A 15,763-nucleotide genomic window follows, 5' to 3' on the forward strand; every position below is an offset into this window, starting at 1 on the left:
AGAATTAAGCATTGACTTAAGGAGCTTTCTTAATCGTCTTATGTATTCTGCTCTAATTCTCTCTTTGATCTTATTGTGCAGAATTGTGATGCTTCTAAAATTCCCAAATATTTGTAGCTGTCTTCGAATTTTATTGTCTTCATTATTTCACCATTGAGCAGCTCGATTTCGTTCATATCTTCAAACTTTCCTCTTGTTATTCCAGCAATTGCACATTTGTCTAAGCCAAAATCCATTGATATATCTTGACTGAATATGTGCACAGTGTTAAGCATCGATCCGAATTCATTCTCTGATTTTGTATACAACTTCAGATCGTCCATGTATAAAAGGTGAGATATCTTTGCACTCTTTTGCGCAGTTTGATAACCATGAGCAGTTTTATTTAAAATTCTAGTTAGGGGGATCAATGACAATATAAACAATAGAGGAGATAATGAGTCTCATTGAAAGATACCCCTTTTTGTTTATCTCTCCAATTTCTTCTCTATTTATAACTAACGTTGTCTTCCAGTTTTGCATGCTGGATTGCAAAACTTTTTGCATTTTCGTTAATACCGAATAGTTCTGTGCATTTTAAAATCCAACTATGAGGCACCGAATCAAACGCTTTTTTGTAATCTATCCAAGCCATATGAAGGTTGTTTTTTCTACGTTTGCAATTTTTAAGAATCATTTATCAATCAACAATTGCTCTTTTGTGCCTCTTGAATTTTGCTGTTACCTTTTTGTTCAATTGGGAGAAGAGAATTTGCTTTAAGATAGCTGTATATTTTATCAGCTAGTATGCCTGTGATTAGCTTAAAAGTTGTTGGCAGGCAGGTTATTGGTCGGAAGTTTTCTGGGTTTGGACCTTTTTCTTTATCCTTTATGATCAAAAACGTTTTCCCTACCGTGAGCCACTTTTCTTTGCTTTTTCCTTCTAAAACATCATAAAATTGGTTAACAAGTCTTTCGTGTAAGCCTGTTAGATAATTCAACCAGTAGCCATGTAATTCATCCTTCCCGGGTGTTGACCAATTTTTTATTTTTGTAGCTTGCTTTGAACCATTTCAGTTGTTATTTTCAGTTGGTCCATTTTTCGTTCTTGAGATTCGTTCGTAATTTGTTCAATCCATTTTGCCTTGTTATTGTGCCTCTTAGGGTTGTCCCATAGGTTTTTCCAAAACTGTAGTGTATTTTCTTTGTCTCTGGTATTTATATTTATATTTTCTTTAAGGTTATCATTCCTGCAGCAATCAATTTCTTGTAAAAACTGGTGCTGATTTGCGCGAAACATCAAATTTTGCTTGTACTGTTCAATGCGTGCACTGTATCTTCTTATTTTAGCAGCAACTGCAACTATTTTTTGCTTCACTTCCTCTAATACTTCATCAATAGGTCATGTTCCAGTATTATATCTCTTTATGAGGTTATTTGATTTTTGTGTTTTTCAGCTTCTTTTCCTTAAGGTTTTTCAAATTGCTCACGTCTGCTCTGAGTTTAAGAATTTTATTCTCCAGTCAATGCTTCCATTTTGGTTCCTGAGCCTCACTGCTTTTGGGTTCACTAATCTTATATCCTAATTCAGATGTTACAACGTAGGCTATTGAGCACATAAGTTGATTTGTTTTCCCAATAGTTCCAAGGAATATCCCTTGCAGCTTTATTGGCCTCTTGTAGGAGTTCCTTCAGTTTTTGTTGAGGTACTTGTCTCAATATTGGAAGCCTAACTCGTTCCTGGTTGTTGTTCATTTGCTCGATAATTTTTCTTGCGAGTTCTTGTACCTTATCTGATAGCTTCCTTTCAACTATTTGTATATTTTCAAAATTTTCAGCATTCTGCACGTTGGAATCTGGTTCTGCTCCATTCATATTCTTGATCACTTCAGGGTCAGTATGGTCTCCTTTTACAGCTTGAGGTTTCAGTGCTTCCAGCTCAAGTTCACTAAATACCTTGCGTTTGATAATGAAGCTGCGTTGCTACATTAGCCTTTCGAATGAAATTTCAGAATTTGGGTGTCGTTCAAGCCAAAATTGGAATATTCGTTTCTGAAATCCCCTAACTGATGGGTTTGAACTGTAGAAACACTGCATGACTTATCTATTTTCAGCCATGCTCCACTTTTTTCTAGTAAATACTTTCGAGTTCTGTGGATCTTGCTCCTGTGGCCCATTTGTCACTGGCTGTCCAGGAAGCCTAACATCCAGTGCGACGCTTGGTAACCCGCGCAACGACCGATGCGGTATAGAGTTCTGATTTGTCTTCACCATTTTTAACTGTGGGTGGACAGGTGCATGAGATAAAAAAATAGGTAAATAGGACAAAATCAACCCTAGCCCTCGAATACTCTAATAGCATTGGGGGGAAGGAGCAAGGTGAAAAGAAATACAGAGGGAAAGAAGAGTAGGGACCAGTCTACAGATAATATAACAGGTGTATATTAAATGAAGTAAGGCGTGGTGTGTGTGTGTGTGTGTGTGTGTATGTGTGTATATATATATATATATATATATATATATATATATATATATATAGACAATAACTGATTCGTGACTTATTGTAAGGCTTTGTCATTTCGCAGTTGACTAATTTCTCATCTCACTTTAATAAGTTTCTTAAGGACTTCCGATACCTCAGGATACGGTCCTGTTATATTTCATGTGTCTGAAATGAGCAGGAAATAACTTCTTTATGATTTATTGACGAGTCCCTTAGCTAGGGTTCATATATTTTTGAAGAAAAAAAAATACGGGACACTTTCAGTTTGAATAAACCAACAAAATTTTATTGCTTTTGCCTGTGATATACTTCTCAGATGACTGCATTTTCTCAAGTAAAGAATGATTATGTTTTAAATTATGAAATTCCACACAGTCCTTATTGCAAAACACTATAATAATGAGCATAGCTTTCACAGTTTCTACAGATATAGTTCGCCCACCGATTAGAGGTCCCTCGACACTTCTGCGCATCTCAGAAAAAGGAGAATCCATTCCGATAATAGGGTAATCAGTCCGTATTGTGGGATGAGTTGTTTATTATTATACGTCAGAAAATTAACTTCTCTTTTATGATCATTGTAGTTAACTATGTTGCTTGTATAACAGTTGGAAAATTTTACCTATAAAGCACGTGATTTCGCGTGTTGGCGACCAATTCGGACGTCCTTCATTTCTTTCTCCCCTTCAGCATGAATCGACTATTCTTGGAAAGACGCGAAGCAGGGACCTAGAAACGGTGGGCGAACTATAACCTATTCTTTTCGTTTGTCCATAAGGAGTTCATCCGGGAAAACAGTCTTTCAATACTATCATTTGTGCCAGGAATGCAGCAGAAAAATTCAACAATCTTCTTCAAATTTATTAATTCATTTACTCCAGCACTGTTGAATAATTCATACCAAATTTCTCCTGTAGATTTTGCTTTAATTTCTTATTTCTTCTCTGTAATTGCCTTTTTCAAGCTCATCACCTCAAACAATTCAGTTTCATTGATTTTTGTGTTTGGACAGACCTTTTCAATAGTTGTTACATTTTTTCCAACTGAGACTAGCTTCTGGATTCTTCAATAAAATCCAAGACAAACTTTCAAAAGTAACAGTGTCAGAAGACCATTCTTGGATGTATTCTATACAGGTGTTATAACATTTATTTTTATAATTACCATAATTCTTCTCAGTGATAAATCCATCTTCAATTAATGCCTTCAGTAAAGACTGTTCTTTCCTTGTTGCAAAATCATTATCTCCTTTCTGCTGAAGTTTCTCTAAGAGGCTTTCAATAATGGATTTTGCTTCATCAAGAGTGATTTTCTCACCTTCAATTGCCCAAATTGTTGCATGAAACATTTCAGATCTGCATTCTAGAAATGTGGCTATTAGCTCTGAAACTGGATTCATTTCAGATATATTTCATTCATCCTTTTGAGAGCAGGGTATTGTAGTTAGAACTGTCTATCATTATTGACACATAATTAGCTTTCTCAAGTTCGTTTCTGAAAACAGCCATTGCATAGGTGCTAATACACTTACAATTATAGGTTGAGTCTTCTTCTGACTGCAAGTGAACTTTTTGTCATATAGTTTCCGGATTATTTTCGACGTGCAGTCCATCGAACTGAAACTCTGGTTGTACATGCATACATGATATGCAAATATAGTTTCATCAGCTGCAAGATTTCTTTCCATTTCACCCATTGTTTTTTTAGAAAAATAATCAGACACTTTCTTACACTTGCATTTTCTGCTAATTTGTTTCTCTTCGTAGCGATGTGCTGCGTGATGTCTGAGCGACCGCCGTGTTGTATGCTGAATATTGCATTACACTGTGTACATTTCACTTTCTCGTCGACTTTGCCATCACAATTCCATGGTATAACAAAAGGGTGTTCACTCCTTAGCTTTTCTGTGAGAACACACTTTCTCTTCGGCATTTTAAAGGCATATAAAATAATAAAACTAATTGAGTTTCATAACAGATCTGTCATATCAAATAAGCCGTGCTGTTATTACGTCAGCTAGTTGCACTATTCTAACATGTCAGTATTGTCAATTGATAAGACAATTTTATGATAAATAACTAATATCGATTTATTGGCAATTACATGTTTTATGTTTAAGAATGGGAATGTTAAACACAAATCCACAAATTGCGGGACAATTCTGCGTCCCGAAGAGTTTATCGGGACGCCAGGACACAAACTCGTAATAAGGGACAATCCCATAAAATACAGGACGTATACGAACCCTACCCTTAGCTCATAATAGAAATATATATTTACAATATTTGCCTAATTCCCATATTTCCTTGGTGTCAGGTATGAAGTATAATTTATATGGCTCATGCGTACCTTCTTTGTTTAAATTAAAAGAAACTTATTTACACTATCATATGCAAAATTAGTACAGGTGGAAATAGTTCAAGATATGAAAGTCAGTGTCACGATACGGTTAGAAAGAAAATTTGAAATAATATTATATTAAGGCTAACGGTGGAATAATGGTAATTCAAACAATGCCAGAAATCTATGGGAGCTCTTGAAGATGATAATTTCGGCTCAATCTTTGTTTTTTTCTTCTTCCTCCTTTTCTTTCTTCTGTCCTTCAAATACCCATAGTACTTGCTTACCTACTGTCAGAAGTCTATCTATTTAGGCTAATGATTTGATATATACAGGGTGTTCGGGATAAATTTGACATATTTATAATTAATTATATTTTTCCGTAAGTTACATGTATTAACACACACTTCTCTTCATTTAAAAGTTTGGACCCTTCTTCATTCATATACAAGATGTCAGAAAGGATGGATAGCTGGAACCCACCTGAATCATGGAAGAGAATAACTTGTATCATGATGATTCGTGCCCGCCATCAAAATAAGGATATTACGACTGCTGCCCAATGCTCCCTGAATACAGTAAAACAATCAGGAATGAACTAGAGACTTGCAATGGTGACTACGAGGATGTAGCAAGAAGAAAGATCCCTAGCAGACGATCTGATTGCGTTCGTACAGCAGAATTCCTCGCAAATCTGCAGGAACAGGTGTTGAAGAACCCTGGCATTGGAATTCGGGCTTTGTTCGTGGAGTTGCTAACTGTAGTCAAGCCCTGGATAACAAGGGTAGCCAATGGTAGGCCGTATGTATGGCAGCAGGATTCGGCCCCTTGCCACACCTCTGGGAAAAGTCAAAAATGGTTGTCTGAAAATTTCTACGACTTCACCAGTCCAAATGTTTGGCCTCCAAACTCCCCAGACCTTAACCCCATGGATTATTTTGTATGGGGCGCAGTTGAAAAAGACACCAATCGCACTTCCAGTAATACAAAAGCCCAGTTAATGGATAAAATTAAAACAGTTTTTGCAGCCCTTCCCAGGGAGACTGTAGCATCAGCTTGTTCGAGGTTCCGAAGCAGAATTGAAGCTGTGATCAATGCTAATGGTGGTTATTTTGAGTAAATCTTGTTGATAGTATTGTAATTAACTCTGCCTGTAATGTTTTTTTGTCAATTCATTAAAGTTAATAGATACAAAGAAGATTTTCTTTTTCCTTACGAAACTGTCAAATTTATCCCGAACACCCTGTATATATAGTTGCGTGAACCCAAATAATTACAATCTAGAACTGAATAGCATTTATATATAAATGTATATATTAAAACAACATGAAATAGCTCCACGACTGACAGTGCCTTATGAACATAAGAATATTTTCCTCTAATTGTAATCATCACGCAATGGAAATGGAGGGAAACTAATCTTCACAAAGGTACAGACGTGGTACATTCCAAAATTACATTGGGAGTAAATGCAGAAAGTTACCTGGTCTTTGCCTCATTGGTGCCCATTGACCTCCCTCTCACTCACTCACTCAAGTGCAATTGCTCATGAATTTTTTTATGCAACCAACTTGGTTTGTTACACAATGGTCAAGGTCAAAAAATATTTAGAAGACAAATTTAAGTAAAAGTAAATATAATTTTTCATATCTTATTCTATAAATAATATTCAAATAAGATTGTACACTATCGCACACTTGTGGAAATATGCCCTGTAGGATTTCTGCAGTCATCGCAGCGAAAGGTCCTACATCTTAAGGTGGAGGCCAGGGCCGTTTCTTTATCACACTGTGATAGCTGTTGATTTCTTTCCAAGCAGTGTATTATATGTGAAGAGAGATTATATATAATCTGGAAACTGTTTTAAATCAAACGCGGTCTTTTTCTAGCCACTTTAAAATTTCAGTAAGCTGTTCTTTGGGTCGGAAGGGCCAGGGTTCTAATTTTTTCTAGTATGCAAAGAACCTTTATGAAAGCTTTTCAATGAAGGTGAGTTCATCAATCACATAAGGTGATTAATAAACTTACCTTCATTTAGCAGGGCTTTCGATCGCAATTGGCGATCGATCGAAATGGCGAATGCAATTGGCAGACCTAATACACTGTCCTCAGTCTTAGTAGTTGCCAACCAAACTCCATTTATTCATTCATCATCATCAGATGCTGTATGGCCACTCCATTCCTCAGAGGTGTGCCACACGTCCTCGCCAGATGATCCTGTTGTATGCTTTCTGGAGGCTTCAACTCTTCGAAGGTCAGTCACACTATCCATCCATCAACAAAACTAGCATAACCTCAAATGATAGCATGTTTGGTGTCGCACTAGGTAGTGAACTTCATCTACCACCTAAAGACGTTCACAGATGTTTATGCAACAGTGGATTTAAATGCACGTTCTGTTGGTTGGAATGATATCTCGACCACCAAAAGCTGGCATTTACGGAAAATGAACTTGAAATACAACGAATAGGTCTCAGTGACAGCTGCTTTAAACTGCTAGTTCTCATCAGGGAACAGGCAGATATCTTTCTCCGAGGGTATTATATAATCCTTGTTAGAATTGTAATGGCCGAAACCCCAGCCAGTGCAACCAAGGCTATGTGAGCAGTATGTGTATTAAATCTATTAATGTTAATCATGCATGGGGCCACTTTGTCTATACTGTGGGATGAAAATCAATTTTCGAGGGAAATCTTGTCATGAATGATTCCAGCTAACTCACTTTCAGCTGAAAAACTCGTATAAAATTGATTATATAATAAGTCTTTTCAACGAAAGAAAAGTCGGGATGCCTCTGAGAGAACAGATATCCTCTCAGTATTCAATGGAAAATCAATATTTAAATATTATATTGTACTTTCCTGTAATAACTTTCGATATTCTAGCTTCCTTTCAGGTGTGAAAAATACAACTTTTAAACAAGTTTCATTGCACTGAGGGAATTTTTACCCTTTGTTTTTACCTGACGAAACCCAATAGTTTGAAATAATGGTGTCCAGTGAAATCATTAATCAAAAGCAGTAATAAGCGCGAATATGTCGGCACATGTATTCCTTTTATATACGAGTATAATACTGTTAACTAAACATTAATTTACAATAATTTCCTCTCAAAGAATGTTTTAGCCATATTGGAGCGAGGACGAACTTCCCTACTTTTAAAGTGAAATGTTCCTAGAATGTGTACACATTATGCACATTACATATGAGCATCACGGAAATCTCTTGCTGTTTCACTGAACTTCTATTTAGCCTTCCTCGTGACCTTATTAAAACACAAGTTTCCTACCAAAGCATACTTGTGGTTTGCTACCTTAAGTTAAAATTCTATTTAAAAAAAGAAAAAAAAAAGCAAAAACGGCAAGCTAAGTAAACTCAAAAACTACAAACTGTCCCACCGATATCGGTTAGAGAGAGAGATCGATTTAAGAGATGAAATAATAAAGCACACAAGCAATGTTTATCCTTCGCTGATTCTGGAGACAAATGCAAACTTTGAGTCAAGTATTTCAGAAGACAGTCATGCTTGAAAGATCGTAGAGGAAAATAATAAGTAAATAAAAACAAAAGATTAACTGTTGGTGTGGGAATTCTTTAATAAAATACAGATACTAATATCGGTTCCGGTGATGAATGAGTTATTTTCAGTTCATTCGCCACAACTGCTAAAGCAGAGCTCACAGAAATTGTATGTCACCAATTTTTAGTCATCACATTTGAAGTCAGGAAGCTCTCTTCTTTCCAAAGGCTACTTTATACTATGGAACATTCACATGCAAGTTGAAACTGAAAGATGACCAAAATAATGAAGTAAAAAAGCCTTATTTTGAAGTCACAGTGAATTCAGACAATTTTTTTTTTTGGTCAGTTATTCTGGTTAGTTGTAATAAAGTTAACATTTAATTAGAAAAACAGAGTAATGAACTTTTTAAGATCTTAATTCCCCCAAACACAAATGAATAAACTTTGCCCAGGTGACGTCACTATGTAGAGAACGTAGTTTCTAGCTCACATCCACAACGGTGGGAAAACATTCCCATGAGTCACAGTGCAAATGTTACAATATGAACGAAACAGACAGAAACCTGTAAGGAACAAAACTCGAGTGCATTTTCAGTTTATTTACTGCAATTCGTTCTTTCCCGCCAGATCATCGTGTGTGTTGTGCTATACTGTTTTGTGTATCCCGTAAAGTAAAAAAAAGAGTGCGCCCAAAACCTTTTGAAAATTTTCTTTCTTCAGAAAAATAGCAAGAAAGACAAATCTTGTGAATTTCTAAGTATACAGGTTGGTCGATTGGTAGAGCCGCTGCTATTAATGGCCTGCAAAAAGTTAAGTTTGAGCGCGGTTAGTAGTGGAAGGGGATAAATCGTTCAGTGCTGTTGACACACTCTCCCTCAATCAGTCTTTGGACTCTCTGGAAGTGTCACATAATAATAATGACGTTTGGATTTTCCATTGTGAATATACTTGTAAATATTTCAGTCAAATAAAATGTCTTTTTGTAAACTTAAGTGAACAAATTTAGGTGTCATTGACGTGTTCTTCATATTTAAGTAAGAATATTTATTCTGCTTAGAATTTGTAATAAAGTTAACATTTAATTAGAAAAGTAATGAACTTTTTAAGATCTTAAACATGACATAGAAGCAGTAAAACTGAAATTCCAGTAATTGTTTTAGAAAATGTGAACACGAAAGAAAAAAAAAAGTGTGTGTGTGTTTGGGGGATTACCACTTGATATCCAGTAGTTAATTATTTTAGAAAATGTCTACTGGTACCTATTGACAAATATTTTCCCATAGTTCCACACTCGAACTAAAGACCCCAACACTTGGTCAAATATCCACCCAGAATCCCAATCTCTAATCATTACCCATAATGCCACACACATACAAATAGCTCATCTCACATCACTGACAAACGCCACATTACAGAATTTCACACTCTGACTTTTATCCACAATTCCACACTCGAATCAAAGACACGCGACGTCACTTATCTAATTCCAATGTTATCGACATCTCAATTTTGTCAGAACTCCATACTCTAACCATTACCTAGGATTCCACTCGAGCCAAAGGCACGTGACATCAATGAAGGATGTCATCTAAGGAAATTCCAAACATTCCATACTCTAAACATCACCCTGAATTACATATGCGAACAATTACCTTACCCAAAATTCCACGCTGTGACCATTACCCATAATTCCATTCTAGAACCAAACACATGACATCAGAGATTGATGCACCCCCCCCCCCCCAAACACACACACACGGAAATTCCAAACATTCCACTCTATGGAATGTTTGGAAACCTTCGAAACCCATAAGCCACCACTGAAAGCAACACTCACACAACTCATACACACAAAACCCATGACAACAATGGCTCCTTTCAACTCAATGTCACTTATTTACACCTGACAAATGACGTCACTAAACCCAATTTTATCTTGTTCAAAGTGCCATCCCCTACTATTACTACTTACATTAATATTGGGTAGGATTTCCCAATAGCTGTCCCCATCATTCTTCAGGAGCTCTGCCAGCATGCAGTCCACTACTGGAGCCTTATTATTTTTCAGCACGAGTAATCTCAGATACTCGGATAGACTAAAATACAAAGTTTATTGAAGAAAAAATGAGAGTTTGAGAAAGGGAACCAAACCTTGGAGATTCAGTGGCAAGCCTTGATGAAAACCTGATTGATTCAGCCAGAGAGGCATGTGGTGAGGTTGTCTGCAAGGAAAGAAAAATCAGAACTCCATGATGGACACAGGAAGTTAAAGAGGCAGTGAAGGAAAAGAAGAAAGCATTCAAAAGTTCCTGGCAAATAAGTCAGCTTGTGCTCGTATAGAATACAGCAAGCTAAACACTGTATAAAACAAGCTAAACAAAATCATGGGAGGACTTTGGCAAGAATATAGAAAATAAATATCAAGAAAGTGGCAAAATATTCTGGCAGGTGTTGAAGAAACTTAGAAATGGAGGAAAGTGTGCTGTAAATGGAGTTAGAGACGATAAAGGTGACATGAAAACGGGAGAAAAAATATCCTTGAAGTATGGAGTAATTACTTCAAAAAATTGCTAAATGAAACAAGCAGTGATAGCACAGGAGTAAAAAAACACTAAACAGGCATACAGTCAGGAATACATATCCATACTTGAAGTAGAAAAAGCCACCAAAGGCTTGAAATGTGGAAAGGCAGCAGGAGTAGATGATATTCGACCAGAAATGTTGAAGTATGGTGGAAAAAGCCACTGGTATAAAAGTCTTACAGTGGCTGCACTGCATAATTCAGATGGCCTGGACAGAGGTACGAATTCCCGATGATTGGAGTAGAACTCTCATAGTACCCAAATATTAAAAGGGAAATAAAACTGAATGTGAGAATTGCAGAGGTATTTTCCTACTAAGTATTCCTGGTAAGGTTTATGCAAGTATACTTGAGAAACGGTTGAGAAGGATTATAGAAGAAAAGCTTGGTGAAGAACAAGCTAAATTCAGGCCAAATAGAGGCTGTCAGGATCAGATCTTCACTTTACAACAAACTGTTGAGAAACCATGGGAATATAACAAAGATCTGTATTTAAGTTTTGTCAATCTGGAAAAGGCATATGACAAGATGCCAAGAGAAAAGCTATTCAAAATGAGTTACATGGTGTCAATGGGGCATTATATCATGCAATACTTAGTCTTTATTTGAGTGGTAAGTCAGCAGTTAGAATTGAAGGAAGTACAGGAAGATGGTTCAATGTTAAATCTGGTGTGAGACACATTATCCCCTCTGTTATTCATTATCTATATGGATCACATCATGAAGGAAAGTGATATTAAACCTGATATCAAAATTGGAGATGTTAATCTGAGCTCTTTACTTTATGCAGATGACATTATGCTTTTAAATAAATCTGGTACAAGTCTGAAAGATTCCCTGACTAAATTGAATAGCTGTTGTAATAGATATGGTATGAAGGTCAGCAATAAAAAAGACAAAGACAATGAAAAGAGGCAGAATCATTGAAAATGTCAACTGTGTTGTGAACGGAGAACCTGTGGAACAAGTAAAACATTTCAGCTACTTAGGCACCATTTTTAGTGAAGATGGTCGAGGAAATCCTTAGAGGAAATTAACTATGGAAACAGACAACAGAATCAACAAAACTGGTATGGTAGGCAGTCAACTGAATAAATTTATACGGAATAAGAGAGAAATCAGCCAAAACACTAAATTAGCTGCATACACGACAGTATTCAAGCCAATTTTAACTTATAGATCTGAGAGTCCTGAGAAAGATTAGAGGCGTGAACAGATATCATCAATGGCAATACCATATTAAAAATGAGGATATTAGGAAAGAACTTGACATTGTCAGCATCCAGGAATGTGTTAGCAGAGCTAATCTCAGGTGGTATGGTCACTTAAACAGAATGGGTGAAGAAAGATTAGCAAAACAAGTGTTCTCTGCCAGGTAACAGGATGATTTGGAGGAAAAGTGTAGATAGGAAGTTAGTAATGATGTAAATTTTTCATGTAGTACTATCATATCCTGTACACCCCTTGAGGGTAACCTGGCAGGAATTGTGATACTTTTTTTTTCTTCCTTAAAGCATCTCATTCACTGTCAAGTTATTTGATCATGAGTAGCTAGCTGCCAATGAATTCATTAATAAAACTTCTAATGAATTCATTGGCAGCTAGTCAGAGTGGAAATAAAACTTCTGGATCTGAAATCCTTAATTTAAACACTTACAGCAATCGCTTTTAAAGAATCACTAAAACTGTTCCTAGTCGCTAGTTATCTCCACATAAACGATTCATCTTTGCTTTCTTCCCTCCTTTTGTCTCTTTTAAGGTTCAGAACATTATTTTTCTTTCTATATGAAAGACTTCGTGTTTTCGTAATTAAAATCTCAGCCTGCTGTAACTTTATCCCCTCTAAACAGTTATTCTGTCATCGTTGTTATAACAAAACAGTTGATAACTTTTAACCATTTTTCAGTGGAAGTGGCATGTGTGGTCCTTGGCTCTAGACCACTTGGAAAAAAGAGTGTAAGTTCTATTCTAGTTGCCGGCTATAGGAACTTTTACTAAACCTTTTTTTTCCCCCGACTAAATCCCGAATTAGTCAATCTCTGGCACGGCAAGCAGGTTTTTTTCTCCAGGAAACTCAAGAAAATCAAGTAGAACCTACATATTTTCAGACAGTAAACAGTGTTAGAATTAGGGACCATGAGATGGCAGCAGCAATTCTTAGCCACATCTCTTCACCTCTCTTATAATTAGTGAGTCTCGGAACAATTAATTGGGTTCTTTTCACTGGCATATGCTCCGATTTTCGTTTCAGCCATAAAGCGATAAAAAATGAGCAGTCATTACCATGTGTTATAGTTTCAGCAATTTATTTGAAAACAGTAAATCTTGCACACTTGAAGTGTGAGAGAAAATATGTAAGTTTTTATAGTATGTATGCATTTAAATTAAATTGCATGGGGGCATCTCATCTATTCTTTAAAAAAATTGATTTTGTTCCAATATAATTTCATCAATAAAATAAAACGATAATTGTAAACACAAGACTTAAAATTAGCACAATCTAATTAAATACTGCCGTACATGCAGTGGTGCACCCAGGGGGGGCTGCATATTGTCCTACCATGGAAACCCATATTGTGAACCTTAGTTCTGAATGTTTTTGTGCAGATTCATGTTCCAGTTAATTTCTGGAACTCATCATCCAATGTGTTGGACATAGTTACACTGATTTGGAGCATCACATTCCTCTAATTTAAATAGACTACAAACATGTGACTTGTTACATGGGGACATCTGTTGACTTCTTTCCAAGCAACGTATATTAACATGTAAGGCAGTAAACCAGCATAAGACCTAATAATTACTTTAATAAAAAACAATGCTTCATCTTATTTACATAAGATTTCTTCAGACTTTAACAAGGTGGCAACTTTTATTGAGTATATGAAAATCCAGTGATTTGAAATTATGTCTGATATGTCGTATTGTTGAGCATGTTGTGCGTGCTCACTTTCACATTTGCAAGTTTGGCTAGCTATAGCCAGGAAATTCTGATAAGTTGATACTAGGGTTTATATTTAGGTGCATGTTCAATGCCATTTCCAAATTCTTCTTTCAGTAATGTTATTAACCATTCTGATATGCTCTGTGTGTTGTTCAATGGATTTTTCAGTCTGTCATAAGTATGGTTTCATGTACCTGTGGTGTGAGTACATGAAACCTGGATATTTTAGAATACACACCTGGATATTTTAGAGGGCCATGTCAAGATTTTATGGATTGAAGGAGTGTTCTTAATAAAGAGAGTGAAGGCTGTTTTGATTTTATGTTCTTTAAGAATTTTTGCCAGTTTTATGGAAAGAGAACTAATACAGACTAGACAAATAAAACCTTTGATTTCCTCATCATTGGAAGTGCCACAAATGGTGTGCTGGTTGAGACGAGACGGTATGTTCACTGTAGTAATTTTGTAGAAACGTATTTTTTAAAAAACTGGAGTTCTTTAGCTAGTACATCTTTGTCAGTAATGAGGCAGCAGGAATATAGATATCTATCAGTATGTGCTGGCTTTCAGAAAATGGAGAATTTTAAATTTACCAGTTTCTTTAGTTAGTCATAGATCCAGAAATGAACCATAAAGATTATTATATATGATTTTATACCTGTTTACTGCCTTATATGTTCATTTCTTAATAATCTATAAATAAAAAGTTAGTAACATGTTAAAAGGTATGGCAGAATTAGCCACACGAAAACAAAAGGTACTACTTATTATCTCCAAGTTTTTTTTGTGTTCCATATGGGAATGCTACAAGAATAAACTCAAGTAAAATGTTAGTCAGAGCCAACTATAACATTCAAACAAACCAAAAGATTTAAATAGTTAAAAAATTATATGCATATAGAAATACTATTCATGAGATACTACTGAGATGAAAAGCATGACATTCATCATATTCCAACTCCACATGATGAACATTATGCTTTTTATGCCAACAATACCTCGTGGTTTTCTCTTTTTAATCCTGAATAAGTAAGTGTTGCATAAAGAACACAAAATCTGGCAGAGTTAAAATCTCTCTCTCACCCCACTCCCCAATTTTTTCTATGTGGGTAATTCTGGCACATCATTGAGTAGTGCATTCTATTAGCCGAAACATCAAACATCCTCTGAATTACAGATTATTTATTCAGCAACAAACCATGTTTTCTTAAGCCATCCCAAATGCATATAATCCATATCTATAAATTATAAGATCACAAATAATTTTCTTAATCTGTAATAGCTTCCTGTACCACCCATGCAAGCAAATATTTTTAATTATTCACTATTAACTTATTTTATAATGAATTTTTCTCCTTTTGAAATCTGCCCCCAATCTTAAAGTACATCCTTAAAGTACCTTTAAGATTAGGGTATGGCAGGAAGTCGTTGTCATCATAAAATTTCAGATACCCAGGCACGATTTTTAGTGAAGATGGTAAATTAAATATGGAAATAGACAACAGAATCAACAAAGCTGGTATGGTAGGCAGTCAACTGAATAAATTTATATGGAATAAGAGAGAAATGCCAAAACACTAAATTAGCTGCATACAAGACAGTGTTCAAGCCAATTTTAACTTATAGATCTGAGTCAGAAGTAAAACACTTGACCAAAGACTAGAGACCACAGATATGAGTCTTGAGAAAGATTAGGAGCATCAACAAATAGCATCAATGCAATATCGTAATAAAAATGAGGATATTAGGAAAGAACTTGCCACTGTCAGCATCCAGGAATGTATTAGCAAAGCTAATCTCAGGTGGTATGGTTACTTAAACAGAATGGGAGAGGAAGACCAAGATATAGGTGGATTGATACAGTAAAAAATGCCTTAGAAGATAGAAATGTAAGA

This window comes from Typopeltis vanoorti, chromosome 14 (assembly GCF_054136105.1).
Source record: "Typopeltis vanoorti isolate ZY-2024b chromosome 14, IOZ_Tvanoo_1.0, whole genome shotgun sequence".
NCBI lineage: Eukaryota > Metazoa > Arthropoda > Arachnida > Uropygi > Thelyphonidae > Typopeltis > Typopeltis vanoorti.